This window comes from Marmota marmota, unplaced genomic scaffold (assembly GCF_001458135.2).
Source record: "Marmota marmota marmota unplaced genomic scaffold, marMar, whole genome shotgun sequence".
NCBI lineage: Eukaryota > Metazoa > Chordata > Mammalia > Rodentia > Sciuridae > Marmota > Marmota marmota.
The window spans coordinates 6,588,237-6,601,317 of NW_026000051.1; the positions used below are offsets into that span (position 1 = coordinate 6,588,237).

The 13,081-nt window shown below is 41.7% G+C and overlaps 1 protein-coding gene across 1 annotated transcript in view; it reads right to left on the reverse strand.

Moving 5' to 3' along the window:
• The window catches only part of Olfml2a (olfactomedin like 2A), a 35,321-nt gene extending 31,356 nt beyond the window's left edge, over window positions 1–3,965 (reverse strand). The window contains exon 1 of the mRNA XM_015497599.2: window positions 3,910–3,965. The gene's annotated coding sequence lies outside the window, so the exon portion shown is untranslated. The remainder of the gene's footprint in view (window positions 1–3,909) is intronic.
• Between the last annotated feature and the right edge of the window lie 9,116 nt (window positions 3,966–13,081).

Consider the following 13,081-nt stretch of genomic DNA (forward strand, 5'->3'; position numbering starts at 1 on the left):
CCGCTGGGGCGGAGCTAAGGCGGAGGGGTTCCCGCCCCGCCCGCGCGGGGCCTCCCTGCCATCCCGTGGCTTTCCAAAGGGCATCCCTACCAGGACGCAAACAAGAGTCCGGTTCCGAGGCCGCAGGAGAGCGAGGCCAGAAAGGGGAGTCCCATACAGGTCGAGGTCCTATTCTGTGAGATGAAGGACCTTGGAAGTGTCCCTTAACCAATTTGAGCGTCAGTTTCCCCGAGGTAAAATGGAGAAAATCGCCCTTCTGGAGGGGCTGTGAAGTTCCAAAGAACGATGTTCCCAGCAGATGAGCCCTTGCGCTCTCTCAAGCCATCCCCCTTCTGTCCCCGGGACCCTGCTGACTCTAGTCTTCTCAAGTCTCAGCCCCTTCCCTCTCCGACCCTCCCGTGGGCTCCGAAACTCCAGCCCCAACTACCTTTTAAACTCCCCCTCTTCTTCCTGTCCCCCCAGAACAGTCCGGGGGCAGCCCAAGTCTCAGGATCCCCGCTTATCTTCTCGCCCTGGGGGTCTTCAGTCTCAATTCTTCACCAAGATGCCTTGGTGCGTCCCTGTAACCAAATCCTCTCCATCCTTCCTAAACCGACACCCAAGTCACACCTTCCTGAACCTCGCCCTGGTTTGTCTTTGGTTTTCCTTATTTCACAGGGGACTCCTTCCCGGTCTTTTGAAAGCCCTTCCTCCCCTGAACACCCCTTGGGCCTGAAGCCCCTCCCTCTTCCTTCTCTACCAAGTCAGTGTACTTGTCACTCTCCTGGGCTCAAGACAGATTGGCTGTGTGCTTACCTGGCCTTGTAAACTTCTGTTGCACTAAAAGGAACATTTACTTGTGCCCTAGATGCTGCCACCGCCCCAGCTCCCGGCTTCCCACCATCTTCATTTTCTCTTCACTCCATGGAACTGCCTTTCTGGTTTGACATAAGTTTCCCTTGTAGGAAATAGGTCATTAATGTGCACACCTTCATTGTTTCCAAGAGTAGCTGACTCAGCCATTCTCAAAGTGAGGTTTCCTGGCCAACAGTCTCAAGTGTCACTTGGGAACTTGTCAGAAATGAAGATTCTCAGGTCTAGGCCCAGCTACTGAATCAGAAAAAGGTTCAGCAGCCCAGCAATAGATGTATTCAAAAGTTCTTCAGGGCTTGAGGACCAATGACCTAGCACAAACAGGTTCTCAGTGACTCTCAGCCGACTTAAGGAATCACATGTAGGCTATGTAGAGTTATATGCCTCTAAACTGGGCAACTCGGGAGGCTGAGGCAGAAGGACTGCAATTCAAGACCAGCCTCAGCAATTTAGTGAAACCCTGTCTCAAGAAAAACAAATAAAACCCAGGCACCAGTATTGCTGTATGTATAAACGTGGCTGTATAACCAATGTGAACCTGCAATCTGTACACGTGGAAAAATAAGAATTCATACCCCATTTGAATCAAATGTATGATATGTCAAGATCATTGTATTGTCTTGAGCAACTAATAAAAAAAATAGCTGGGGGGCTGGGGATGTGGTTCAAGTGGTAGCGCGTTTGCCTGGCATGCGCAGGGCGCTGGGTTCGATCCTCAGCACCATATACAAATAAAATAAAGATGTTGTGTTTACCGAAAACTAAAAATAAATAAATAAATAAAACAATAAATAAATAAATAAAACCCCTAAACCCCAATAAGTGGTAAAACCATAAAAAAAAAAAAAAAACCCAAAACGATCTGGGGATGTAGCTCAGTGGAAAAGTGCCCCTGAGTTCGGTACAGAAAAAGAAAAAATCACATACAGGAGGCATTCAGTACAATTTTCAGTACAATTAAGGATCTTTTATAACTAGAGATCTCCTTCATAGGGAGGTGTCAAAATCAGGCTTAATGTGAAAAATAAATATTGTGTTTTTATGTACTCTGATGATCTCTGAAAGGGCACACAATGTATTCATATGGTGGTTATCTCCAAGGAGTGGGGATCTGGTTGGCAAGAACTGGAGTCAGGAGAATTTCCGTTGAAGACTTTTTTTTTTTTGTGCATTCTGTGGATTTTGCAACTTGCTCCCTATCTATTAAAAAACCAAAAACCAAAAAGACAAAGCGTACTTAAATGTAGCCAGGCAAAGGTTCTCTTTCTCCCAAATGCAGCCTGGTTGCCTGGATTTCTAGGAGAGTAGTAGGTTGGCTAGTCTGCTGTCACTAGGAGTTCTGCCCCCTACTGGCCATTGTCCCACACAACCTGATGGTAATCTGGGGTGTCCCTCTTCTTGTTCCAAAACCATGGAATCTTCCACTTCCTTAAATGTGCCAAGCTCTGACTTACCTTTGGGAACTTTTGCTTGTGCTGTTTCTTCAACTGGATATCTTTCTCTCCACCCAGTCTGACACACTCCTACTCATTCTCTTCACCTTATTTGAATGCTCCTTATCCCAGAAAGCCACCACCAACTATAGTGAGCCCTGTTGTACATTCCCCCAGGATCTGGAACTTCTGAGTTCTCAATTGTAAGACTTTCATGCCATTGTGGGTTTGAGTGATTTCCTGATTTGATTAGTGTATGTCTGCCACCTCCACCATAGGATAAATTCCCCCTAAAGACGCTGATGCCTGCCTTGTTCTTTTCTGTATCCTTTTCTGGTCCTGTTTGTTTGTCTGCTTCTGGCCTCAGGACCATTCCCCATCAGATCTATCCTTATTCTTTCTTTCCTTACCAGCTCTTCTGTCTTCAGTACTACAGGTGCTGGGGGGAAATCTTTTTCATCTTTCTGAGTCTATGTATACATTCCCCTTGCTTTTCTCAGTGCTGTGGTATTTTGACTCTTCCTAGAAGCATTTTCAGTATCTGGGACTTGGGATCACTTTCTAAATAACATTAGTAACAGGTTCCATTTATTAAGACAGACCTTACATTGCTTTGTATATTTATTTTGATTCCTTTCATCCAGCCAGCAATTAGGGTTACAATGATGAGATAATAAAGAGCTTTGAGTAGTCAGGAGGATCTGGGAAGGCTTTTGGGAGGTTCAGAAGCCTGTGAAAGATGGGAAAATTCTGATATATTTTAGAAGGCAGAGCTGAGGGAATAGCGCAGAGGATCCATCTCTTCTGTTTCTTCTTTCCCCCAATGCTACAGAATCTCCTCTCCTTGTAGGAGAGGCCAGCATTGCTCCCTGCCCTTGGGGGAGCTCAGAAATGGTGGTGAGGAAGCCATCACTGAGACCATTTCTTACAGTCTGCACAGAGTTCAACAGACCCTTGCGGTAATATAGAGGAGAACTAGTTGTTCCTTGGTTGGAAGTATTAAGGAAGGTGCCACTGAAGAAGTATTTTAACAACCTATAAAGATGAAAAAGCATTGGGAGTGGGATGGGTGAAATCAGCATTCCAGCTTTCTGACCAGCTGGGGTTGGAATCTTACCTCTAGGGGATTTCATCAGTGTATGATAAGGGCAATAACTAGGCTACCTCCTTGAGAGACCCTGAGGTTTAGGCAACAAAATGTTAATGTAAATCTCTCAGAACAGTAGTCAACACAGATAAAGGATAAAGAATGAAGCACAATGTTGGTAACCCCCCAAGTACTAGGAAAGCGTTGCAAAACTTGCGTAGCAGGTGAGGGAAGGGGTGCGATAAGAAATGTAGACGGGGTCAGAACAGAAAGGAATGCAAACGCCAGGACAAGGATTTAAACGTAAGGAATCACACAGAGGAGCTAAAGAACTGGCGGGGCGATGGAGTGGAGGGAAGGGGAGGGAAGCCAAGGGGAGGGCGGGAAATGAGCCGCCAGTGAGGAAGCTGCGGCACAATCCAGCAGAGAGGCGGGGGAAGCACCAGTATTCTTGTTCTTTGTCCTCAAGCAGGCCAGGTAGGGATCAGACCCTGGTCAGTAGCTGCAAAGAGTACTTTCCTGAGGGCGTCGCTGAAAAACAGCCTAGCAGGCCCAGAGGCCGGTGGCCGCGCGCCACCTGGTGGCCCTTGGAGGTGTGCTCCGGTGGGAGCAGCGGAGAAAATCCAGGATTATGCTCTCAGGAAAATTCAGAATCTTGGGCCGGGTGTGTGTGGGGATTTTTCACCCGGACCCCATGCCTAGTCCAACCTCATTTCACAGGGAATCTGAGCAGAGGGAAAGGAGCTTGTTCTCCGGGCAAGGGGCCACTCAAATGGAGGGCTGCAAGACATCTGGAGTTAAAAGCCTAACGTTTTCTTTAATGGTAATCAATGTCCCCGAGCTTAGTTTGTCCATCTGTTCTACGGGCAGGGGGAAAATGAAAGAAGAGGATGAGAAACTTTACTCTTTCCCGCCCACCCGGAGGTAAAAGGCTTTAAACACTACCCCGGAAAGCAGAGTTGTATAGATTCATTTGCATACGAACGCAGTCACCCCGAGTTAAACTCCGGCCCTTTAATCTTCGGTCCAATTTGTCCCGCAGCGGAGGAGGAAGACCTTAGTGAATACCTCCAGGCCCCGCCTCCTCGGGGCCCCGCCCACAGGGCTGGGCTTCTTTGCACGTGCTCACCCGGCTTCTTTTCGATCCACCTCCTTGGGAAGACTCATTGATGGGGTAGGGGGATAAGTGGAGTCGTCGAGCGCTTCGATCACGGATATGTCATAATAAAGAGAAGACCCTGAAACAACCGTTTACTCAGTATTTATCAGAAGTTTTACCAGGTTTCGTGTTATCGACAAGCCTTGGATTCCTTTTTTCACGGCTGCTTACTCTTCTTCGTACCCATTCGGTTGGTGAGGTCCTGCGTGGCCGGCCTCTCCAGAAGGACTTCACTTCCCAGCGTGCCCCGCGGGGCCGTGCGTGGCAGCGGCGCGTGACGTCAGGGGAAGGAGCTGGCCAGTGCTGAGGGAACACCACCGGGAGGGGGAAGTGGAGCTCGGTGCCCAGGGAACCGGGCAGGGGGAAGGCCGCGCGGAGGGCAGCGGGAAGGGAAGGGGAGGGTCTGCAGCGAGAGAGACCCAGGAGGAGGAAGGGTCCGCGCTGAAGACCGGGGTGAAGGTCCACGCTGAGGAGCCGCTGCGGCTTCCCAGAGCTAAAGTCGGCCGAGAAGAGAGGACTCCCTGGAAGAGCNGACCCCTCTGTGCCAATCCTTCCTGCTATCCCCGGGCCCCCACGCGGGTTCCTCTCCCCTACCCCTGCGTCCCCTCCGGCGGACCTCACTCCCCACGCTTGCGGCCCGTTCGTGGGGGCATCCGCCTTCTCCGGGTTCCCAGAGTCCTTCCTCCAACTAGGGGTCTCTCACGCGGGTTCCTCCTGGCCCTGCAGACCCGACGCCACACCCTGGTTCCCCCACCTTCCTGGAGCCTTTTCCATGCCACAGCCCCGCGCTTCCCTTCTTAATACCGCGAGCCCCTACACCCCCACCCTGCGCGGAGCCCCTGTTGATTGGTATCCTCATCGTTTCCTTTTTCGGACCTCTTGGTGCCTGTTCCTGCCTCGGCCTCACCTTCCCAGTCGGCCGCAGTCTCCTGCCTGCCTCCGTCCCTGCTCAGCCTCTTTAGCTAAACCGCCACTTTCTGCTGGCTCAGGTCTAGCCCGGCTGGGGGCCTGGGACACCTGCCTCTTCCTGGCGTCTGCCGGCGCGTCCCGGCCCGCACTTGCCCAGCCTAGTTCTCTTTCCTGGCTCGATCCAGGTCCTCGGGCGCTAAGAATTCCTCACCTGGCCGGACTCCTCCTGCCAACCTCCCCCTGCCCCCCGGTCCTGGTGTCCTCAGGTTCCTGGGGGCTCCCCTCCTGCAGGGTTTTTTATTTGTATCTGTTTGATATTTTCCCCCCTCGGTGTTTGCTGCGGAATGTTTTTATTGGTAACGTGTAAGGAGCTTTTGTGAGGTCGTAAAAGGTGAACTTTTGAACTTGGAAAGCGCCCTGGAGCAATTAGCGCAGGCGATAGCCCCGGGAGGCCTGCATTACAAAGGGTGCTCGAACCGGCCGGCAAACGCTCCGGCAGCAAACCCGATTTATTTATTTATTTGCCCTGCCTTCCACCTTTCACATCTCCTCATTTCCGAATAAAGGGCAGGCTCTCCGAGATCCGTGCCTCCTCCCCTCTCTGCGCCATAAACTCGCAATTCTCTGAAAGATCTGGGACCGAACAGTGTCTAACAAGTAACAGATTTCAAATTGAATACAAACACCCGGGACAGTTAGGAGGCACTAAAAATTAATTGCTTCGACAAGAAGTTTCTAAATCAGGACAGTAACTTGGCAGGTGCGAAGAAAGTAACCTGGAAATAGGTCACTTGGCTAAGCGCTCATTTGTTGGATGAGTGAAGAGCTACACAGGGGAGAAATCTTGGGTTGGATCTGTGCCTTCATAGGTTTATTAACTCATCAAACGTTTATTGTTAATTCAATAGTCTAGTTTTTTTTTTTAAACCATTTAAAGGAAAAGTGTTTAGAAGAGAGCCTGGTTAACTTGATGTTGCTGATCAAATAGTGATATTCAGAGCTCTTGTTCTTTTGAAAGATGTGTATGATGTGTGGTGTCTAGGTGGCTGGCTATCCCATGAAGTGTCTTTGGAGACTAATTTCTGAATGTGAACATGTTTGAAATCAATAAAACCCCATGTCACAAAAGAGAAGCCTGGAATCCAGTTAGGGTCTAATGGGAAAGTATCATTGAAACAAAGGATTTCCTTAATGCGTTTGAGTTTTAAAGCTGGTTTGTGTGGAGTTTTGGTTTGGTATTAATTTGTGAATATTGTAAGTCCTAGTTTAAAATTTGCTGTGCTTAGTTTTTAAACCCAAGCACCGCAGCTATTGTATGGCCCACATACTAGTGAGGATGTTTCCTTAATGTCTTCCTATGTGTGAATACTTCCTGTGCCACCTGTGCATATAATGTAGATGACAGATTTTACTGCAGACATTACTTTCAGTTCTACTTGAGAATATTGTTGTAAGGGAAGCTAAAGAACTGCATTTGTTATTAATTATTCATTAGTACATTTTAAAGAACTAAATGGTAATTTTAACTCTTAATCAGATTTCTCATTCATAGTCTCATTTCCTGAATTGGTCAGCAGCATTTAAAAGGATGTTATTGAGTAATCTATTTCTGCTAAGGTGGTTTTAATATTTCACATCAGTCCAAGTTCGTAATACAAATATTTTCTTTTTGTTGGAAACACGATGGGAGCTTCTAGCTTGATGGGCTTAAAAGAAAATACATAAATAAAATGGGGTTGTGGGTTTTTTGTTGTTGTTGTTTAAAATTAACGTATACTGTTTTACAATTCATGTTTATTAGTACTCAGGAACTTAAAATGTTCAAAGAAGAATTGCCCAGAAAAAAAAAATCAAATATAGTTTGCCTTTGGAATAGTGGGCATATTTCTTTTTCTTTTTTATTTTTGCTTTCTAATTACTACTTTCCTCCAACAACAAACAAAACTGTTCAATCTCTAAGCGCACGCACACACCACACCACACACACACACACACACACACACACAAAGAACTCCTGACTTTTTATCACAGTGACAGATTTCCATTTTGTATGAAGTGGTTGCAAGAGATAGCTATTTAGATAGGAGGTCTTTGGTCTGTGCCATGAAGAAATAAACTGGAGGTGGAATTTTAAAAATGTTTTCCTGCCAGAAACACCCCAGATGCTGAATTTACAGTCCTTTAATTTTTTTTTTTTTTAATTCTATCAGAAAAGAGTGGTTAGCCTTTTGATATACCATCACCCTTGCAGGAATTCCTTGTGCTGACAATGCTGTTTTCAGTTGTTGCTTGTAGGTTTTCATAACAAACATGAACTCAGTGATAATAGAGGTTTTTGCTCCCTTTTGGGATTTCCAAGGCATATGAATGATTTGATGAGGCATATGCTGAATGTTATATTTACTCGTTTTGAGAGTAAATTTTTAAATATTTAAAGCAAAAGAAAGTTATAAGGCATTACAAGTAATTAAAAGCACATTTTTATATAATTACACTTTATAGGAAATTGGGAGTTCACTAAATAGTATGATGCCTTTTTCCTGCGTACTATGCCAACTAAATGCTTATCCCTGAAATTAAATATTTTCCATGACAATTTAACTTTTCCGTTCTGTTACTTTAAAATTTAATTGAGTTGACTCAAAATTTCTGCTTTTGTTAAATCAGTATGCTTATACCTACAGTACACAGATTTCTTTGATTAGTAGTAGGTTCTGTGACCACAATAAAAAACACCCAAAGGCAACAACAAACAAATCCACTTGTAATTTTGGGCAGCTGATGTGGGAGATAACATTTCCAATCTGATGTACAATTTGCCATTTTTTTTCCTGAGCATTTCTGACTCTCATATATCTCAGAATATGATCATGACATGCTTCCTAACCCATAATTCATTCTGAATTCTCTAACAAAAAGGTGTATGCATGGGGTGTGTTAGCATGTAAAAATGAGTTAAATGGGGGAGTTAATGAAAAAAACTGCTGGCAAATTTCCAAAAGTCTGCCTGTATCATGCATTTCTGTGTTTCATCCACCATTTCTTGGTTTCTCATTTCTTTGTTTTTTTCCTTCTCACTTATGGGGCAAAGATAGAAAATAGACTTTTAGATTAAAATTGATTATAGGTGGACATGGTGCCACTGTAATCCCAGCAACTCAGGAGGCAGTTTCTTTTTGGAGATGGAAAATTTGAGGCCAGCCTCCTACGTTGTCTCAAAAAAGATAAGGGCTGGGAATGTAGCTCTGTGGTAGAGTGTCCCTGGGTTCTATCCCCAATAACTAAATAAATAAATACTGATTATAGCATAACAGAGGATGGTAGATTGAAATGACAACTGCTACTTGATAAAAGGGATATTTCCCATACCATTTCTTGTGCAGATTTAAATTGCTAATGATGCTTCCCATGATTTGTTGTATTAGAAAAACTGGTTCGCTAATGAATTGTGTTCAGATGGCAACTTCTAGCTTCAAAATTTCACCATGCTGGGGCTGGGGTTGTGGCTCAGTGGTAGAGCGTGCGCTTTGCGCATGTGAGGCACTGGGTTCTAGCCTCAGCACCACATAAAAATAAATAAAGATATAAAAAAATTTCAACATGCTAGGATAGATCCTTCCACATCAAGAGAGACTTTATTGTCAATTTGTCTTGGTCTTTGGGTTCTTGTCATTTTTTTTTTTTCCCTCACATTCATTTTTGAGTTGTGGCCAAGTTAAATGTCATTTCTTTGTTCAGTATTTTTTCAAAGCATATAATTAAGTAGAAAGTTAAATCTGAGAAGATGCCTTTTAAGAGTAAATTTTACATTGTTGGTAAAATCTATTTTTTAAAGTAGGACAATAAAAGTGTCTTATTTTTTCTCTAACACTTTGGAAGTATTTCCAGAACCAACAAGTTGTAAGGGTAAATGTTTTCTTTCTAACTTTTTTTTATATTCTTAAGGTTATTTATTTTTTTAATTTTAAAGTTTTTCCAGACACAGGTAATTTCTTAAGGATTTATGGATGCCTTCAATTGACAACTGGGGTTCAGAAATACCAGAATTATTTAAATTGGCAAGAAGGAGCTTGGTATTGAGCAGGTAATTCTTTTATGGCTATTGAACTTTTTGTAATTGAAGTTTCGGATTCCTCTGAGCTTAATCTTAACTTTGAAAAACAACCTGTCCCTAGAATCAAGCCCATCTTCTGTTTATTGGTCTTCTGGTATAGCTTTTCTTCATGAAAAAGGTGAAGGGTGTTAGATCATAGGTAATGGAAAATGAGATTAAAAAAAAAAGTGAGATGTTCAACCTGCTTTTTCATTGTGGTTTAGAAAGCTACAGAATGGAGAACTGTATTTGAAAGAATAAAGGTTTTCCTACCTTATTTTGTTCTTTCTCATTGCCAGTTCAACAGCAGTCTCTCTAGAACAGCTTCTCAAGAAAATAGATTTTTCCGCTAGTTACAATCATTTTAAAAAGACTTTACTGGTGTTCCCGGTAATTCTAATTAACAGTGATTTAGTTTGGGAGCAGACCAGGATTTCCTTAGCTGGCTGCTGGGGAGCTGAATTGCTTTTCTCCCCACCCCCAGCTACATTGAATCTTTTGATCCCAAGCTACAGTGGCTGTCATTTGAGAAAGCAAACCGAGAGAAAATAAGTTGTGAAAATAGCCTACTTTGAACCTTCATTTGCATGTTGGAATTTTTGTTATTTAGATTATAGGAATAGTTGAACCCTCAAAATTTTATCTTTGTGGAAGCAAGCTGGCCAAATTATTGTGTGTAAATAGAAAACTCCTGAATTTCCTTAAAAAATACATTTTTTTTTCTTTACAAGTTTGGGGGATTGTTTTAATACTGACAATAGCCATTTCAAGAAAGAAACTACCCTCATTTTAAATTCATAGAAGGCATTTAAGAGTTTTGAATTTCTTTAGGAGTGTATGTTTGATTGAAAACAAAGTTAGTCTCTATTAAATGGAAACATTTAATTCAAGGTAATTGTGGGTTTTCCTTCAGTATTATATAAGCTCAAATTGAAGACTCTCACAAATTCTTACGTTTCATACTAAATTACTCCTACAATTTTGTTATATTAAAAATTAACTTTAACAACTATCTTCACATCTTTACATTTAATTACAAACACTACACCCTTCGATTTGTTTACACCAGAGAAGCCATTCAAGCATAAACCACAGATGGCAGTAGTAGTATATTTTTCTATTTTCTGGACTGTTTCTTGCTTTTAAGTTGGTGTCCATTCTATGGGCACTGTTGATAAGTCAGCTGGCAGGTGTAATGTTTCTAAAACCAATTCCCTGGACAGCAACATGTAATGTATTCCGGGGAAACAAATCCCAGCATTTGATTTGAAGATATGCTCTGTGGGTGGTTTGAACAATAATACTTTTCTCTCATTGCCAAATTAAGATATTATAAAAAGAATTTGGTGATAGTAATTGAAGGAATTGTTAGAGTAATAAATAGCCCATTGAAAGTGGAAGTGTAGTTATTGTGGTATTAGCAAAGAATGTGTTAAAAGATATTTGCTTGGCCAATAATTTGCATTGGAAATAATTTATAATTCATTATATATTTTGAGAGAAATACTTATGCGGAAGAGGTGGATAGCCTTCTCACTTTTTTTTTGGTGGTGCTGGGGATCGAACCCAGGGCTTTGTACATGCAAGGCAAGTACTCTACCAATTGAGCTATATCCCCAGCTCTGCCTTCTCACTTTTTAATTTCCAATTCCTCCTTTCATTTCATAAATCATGGACTGTTAGATATGTCTATATAAAAGCATTTCAGAGGTTTGTTAACAGTTTAACTTGTTCTTCCAATCCTTTGCTGTAGTGCCAAAATTTGTGATCTCTATTTTTTTCTTCTAAAACACTGAATAGGGAGATAATTGATGAAATTAAAATGACTGGGATATTTTACCTATAATGTTTCTTTAACATAATCCCGTAATTTAGGAAACTAGTACAAATCTGTATTAAAACAAAGGATAGACTAATTTTAGCAATGAGAATTAGCTTAACCATTCCTGGTTTTCACTTTAAGGATTTCTTCTGTTTAATTCGTGTGCTAATTTAAATCTGAAGCTGTATGACCTTGGAAGAAATAAAAAATCAGTTTTGACTATTTTCATTAGTTTCTTATGCTCTACTGCATCAGATACAATGTTCTATTTATCACCATTTATTCCAATTTATGTAATTTAGTCTTTTACAAAAGAAAACATGGATAAGACATTGCTTTGTAGCCTTATATATCCTTTTCATCATCCTTATTTCTTGCCTTTTAAAGTTTATAAACAAAATAATGAAGTAGTTAAAAATAATGAAATAATCACTCAGTTGGACTGTGTTTACTTTCTATCATTAATCATTGTTGACCACTCACTATTAAATTGTTTCAGACTTAATTTCTTCTTATTTATTGAGTTCTTAAACTTATTTAGGGTTGTATCTAAAGTAGTAGTTTTCAAAATGTGGTCTATGAACCTCTGGGGGTCCCTGAGACCCTTTCATTATGTTCTCCAGGTCAAACTCTTGTCATTATATTATTAAGACATTTGCTTTTTTCTCCACTGTATTGATATTTGTACTGATATTTTTAAAAAACGATTGTGGGTAAAAACTGCTGGTTCCTTATAGGAAATCAGGGTACCAAACTATTCTTTACCTCCATGCATTTGTTTTTTTTTTTTGTTTTTTTTTTAAAGCCATTTTCACTTGAGAATGCCCTTGAAGAAGCAGGAAAAAAAAATTAATTTTATTAAATCTTTTTTTTTTTTTTAATTTTTGTAGTTGTAGATTGACAGCATGCCTTTATCTCCCTATCTATCTATCTATTTATTTTTTTAATTGGTGCTAAGGATCGAACCCAGTGCCTCACAAATGTTAGGCAAGCGCTCTGCCACTGAGCTACAGGTTAAATCTTAACCTTTGGGTATCTGTGTTTTTGTTGTATGTGTGATGAAATGGCAAGTACACAATAAAGCATTTCTTACGTATACTTCAATAGAATGGTTGTTTTTTAAGGAAGAGTGCTTGTGTGATCATATTGTGAGCTGAATTGACTACTTCTTTTCATTTAACACCATATTCACTTAAAAGAGCAATTGACATACTATGGTTTGTTCATTCAGTCCTGGGCATTTGTCTGACCTCCAAAATGAACAGTGAGCTTGTCACATTAAGGAAAACTAACCATTTGTTGCCAGTGAATAAAATTTGAGCTTTCAGGCAACATTTAGAATTTTGAAAAACTTGTACCTGTAGCTATGAATTTGGCAGCTTACCAGTAACTTAAAACATTTTCTTATAAGATGGATGGTGGTAATAACAAATGTGATTTTTAAAAAATATTGTATAATGAAATTTGTTAACTATTTGGAAGTTCTGCATATCTCAGTGATACAGTCTTTTCCAAAACACTTAGGTGTGATAATTAAAAATCCTGTGTGGGCAAAAGACCTTTTAAAAAGTCATATTGAGCTGGAGGTGGTGGTACATGCCTATAATCCCAACAGCTCAGGAGACTGAGGCAGGAGGATCTTGAGTTCAAAGCCAGCCTCAGCAACTTAGCGAGGCCCTAAACAACTGAGTGAGACCCTGTCTCTAAATAAAATGAAAAAAGGGCT